Source organism: Nestor notabilis, unplaced genomic scaffold, assembly GCF_000696875.1.
Source record: "Nestor notabilis isolate BGI_N333 unplaced genomic scaffold, ASM69687v1 scaffold1351, whole genome shotgun sequence".
In the NCBI taxonomy this organism is placed as follows: Eukaryota; Metazoa; Chordata; class Aves; order Psittaciformes; family Psittacidae; genus Nestor; species Nestor notabilis.
In genome coordinates this window covers 9740-13222 of record NW_009913183.1, presented here as the reverse complement: position 1 = coordinate 13222, position 3483 = coordinate 9740, and positions in this window count along the sequence as shown.

Sequence of the window (3483 nt, the reverse complement as noted above, 5' to 3'; positions counted from 1 at the left end):
TGAGTCGTGATCTGCCTGCAGGTGGGATAGAGTGGGATACAACAGTCAGAAGTGTACTTGAGGAGATGGGTATCCACCATCAGTTGTTGGCTCCTTCCCCGCTGGGGAGCTTGTCATAACAACCGTCCTCGGCTGTAGGTTGTTTTCTTTTCATTCCCTGCTACAGCTTTGCAGTAGAGAATTCTCAGTTTGGGCTTTTTTGTGTGTAAATTATCTGTTGGGGTACAGCGAGCCTCTGCCGACACTGCAGGCAAAAGCCAATGCGTGTCTCAGAGGGGGCAGTAGATCTTCTGAAGCATCTACTGTTAAGATTCATTCAGCATGAGGAAACCCCGACTGCATTTAAACCTACCTCAGTAATTACCACACATCATTACTTGGAAATGAATCCCTATTTTTTCATTGTCCTTACATAATTCCATTTCTGACCTGTTGGAGGCACGTTAAAATCCTTCGTACACGCTTCAACGGCACAGGCTCGAGGGCAGGACTGGGGCAGCAACCCGTGGTGCTCCTTGCAGAGGCTTTCCCCAGCGGCAGAAGCGGAGCCACGCTGCAATTACTCACTTTAATTGTAGCTGATGACACAACAGCACAGCACGGAACCGTGCGCCCTGTGAAATCACAGGTTGCCCGGGAGTCACTGTCTCTTAGACATGCATTTCTAAGTATCGTCTCTGTTGCTTCTACCAGGCTTTTGCCCCAAAGGAGAAGCACAAACCAAACCCAACAGGGAATAACAAAGCTTAGCCACAGCTCCGTGCTCTCTTTGTTGTGAATCCAGGGAGGGAGTGGCTGCTCCAACCGCCCCGGGGCAGAGCGGGCTCTGCTTTGAGCAAACACCCCGGGGGACGTCTGCGGGATAACTGTCGGGATACGCTGGATCACCTCTTTGGAAGCAGATGGGTATGAAAAATCTTTTGAGTGACTTAAACTACCCGGAAGCCCCAGAGGTGGAACCGTTCTTTATTTTCAAATTCAGCTTCTACTGAATAACCTGCTGCTTCAAAGAGGTGAGAGTTGTAGGAACCTCGATCTGCAAAAGGAGCCGGTAGCTGATTTTTTCCTAAATACTGTAACTGAACCAAATAAGCTCAAGGGTTTAGGGTGATCATCTCAGCTCATTTTCCAGTACTTCTGGGGGGTTTTAACTGTGGCAATGCTTTCAATTGTTTAGAGTCAGGGAGGGGAATGATGATGGAGATTTGAAATATATCTTGCTTGAAATGGTGTTAATTTGTGAGGTTTAGCCCCCAACTTGTTTCTGGATCTCAGCTGTTCCTTGCTTGTGTATCCTGTAGCCTCCTGTCACCTCTCTGGAGGTGGTTAAAATGTAGAACTCGAGTCCTGGCTGGGTTTTTTGCCCTCCCTACTCCTGTAATCCTGAGCTCTGCCTTTTATCTTCGACACCTGAACTTGCATGCCACGCTCTCTCTGTGCAAAGCAGTCCTTCCTGGAATTCAAACCCGTTCCCAATGGCTGTTTCAGGTTTCCTGCATAAGATCACATCAGCCCTAATGCAGTTCCCCAGCTGAAGCCCTTGCAGGGCTTCGCCTCCAAAATCATCACACCAGGGGGCTTTGAAGCATATCTGAGTTTGAATGCAGCCCAGCTGGAGTACCTCAGTGTGGGTTTGGGGGGCTTTGCCACTTGGTAGCCCCTGCTAACCGGCCACAGCTCCAGTATGGTTGCCTGACCTCTGGGACCAGCACTGATCTTTAATTTCCCCTGGAGCTTCAACCCCTGCCCAGGACAGCAGCACTGCACTTACTGAAAAACTCTGGATGCTTTGGGCTTCAGCTGACCTGATGTACCTGTTGCTGAACAGATACTCCTCGTGATAACAGCAGCACTTTGTCCCTCTCCAGCAGCTGCTGAAAGCCTGACCCTCTCCACCCCGAAGCCGTCCGAGAAGTTGTACATAGCCCAGATTCTCCAGCTTGTCCCAACAGCAGATTAATGTGTCTCCATCCTATGCACGTGATGACCGAAGCCCCAAAATGCTGCTTTGCAAGATTGCAATATCAAAGCTTCCCATAAAATCCACAGCTTCTTATTCCCGTCATTCCCAGGGAGCTGAATCTCCTGGTTTATCCCACTGCAAGTGCGTTGCAGTGTGCTTTGCTCCAAGAGCTTTGCTGTCCTCTCCAGGCTATGCCAGGGCCGGCAAGCACTCGGCTGCGTCTGGTGAACACGGACATCGGCCTGATTGCCGCTGACAGCAGATTCCCCTGAGTTCGTGCTGTTCCTTCTTTCTTCATCCCTTCGTGGTGCTCGTCATTCAGTGAAATATCCCAAATCAGAGATGCGGCCCTGTTGCATGGAAGAAGCTCTCTCAGGCCCACGCAAGCTGCCCTCACGCTGGGGCAGTAGCACTTGTTGTTTGAAAGTGTAAAAAAGTCCAACAGCAGCAAAACCCCCACGTTTTGTTGTACATTGATCTGTACTCCTGAGCGCTCTGCCTTTCCTTAGAGCTTAGACCTGAGTTCTGCTGCAGAAGGTTTACGTACAAGCTGGACCTAGGGTGGGTAGTAAGCACAGGGCTGCAGTGGGTGGCTCCAGCCAAAATCCTACAGTGCTGCTGAGTCATTCTGGCAAGGGGAGGGAAAGCCCTTTGGAAAGGGCTGGGAAGACCATAAGAAGAGCTGGGTGAGAAGCAGTAATGCCCACCCTTCCAGGGAGCCAACTCTGCAGCTCCAAAAGGGCTTCAGGACCCAAAACAAGACAGCAGCGGGGACTGGGCAGCCCCGGCGGCACTGAGAAACCAGAGTGCAGAGTGGGATTCATCCCGAGGTTCACCTTGAGCAGCAGAATGTCAAATTGAATGTGAAACTTAACTCCTGTCCCAGTGTACCGCTTCCGTAACGGGATCGGGAGGTGTTTTCGCCCAAGGCAATTTTTGCCTGTCATGAAGGGCTGGTGGGTCCCTGTGCTGGGGGACTCGGTGCACACACCACCACTGCTGCCGCTTCCAGTGCTTTCCCTTGACACACTCGTGGTCCTGTTGCGATGCTGTCCTCTTCTGAGCAGGAGAGGAAGAAGCTTTCGTGTCCATGAGACCTGCAGGTAGCGGGTGCAGGTGGCTGTTAGCATGAGGTAGCACCTGGCCGTAGCTGACAACTCGCCCGCAGCTCTTGGTAGACTCGTCCATGGTAGTCCAGTGTCAGTTTTGTATCGTTTAATTTTTAGCACTTTAACTGTGAGTGTACAAACTGATTATACTGTAGTAGGTGTACATTTTCATTTGGGACCTTTGCAAGTTTTTAATAAAATGATGGAAAAATCCAAGTCTCTTCCTCATTGACCTTTCAAACCCTCTGTAGTGAATACACCCCCCTCCAAAAACCCTGTTCAGAGGCAGCTGATTTAAGATTTAAATCATCGTAGAATGGTTTTGGTTGGAAGGGACCTTAAAGACCATCTAGTTCCAATCTCCTGCCATGGGCAGGGACACCTTCCACTAAAGCAGGTTGCTCCAAGCCC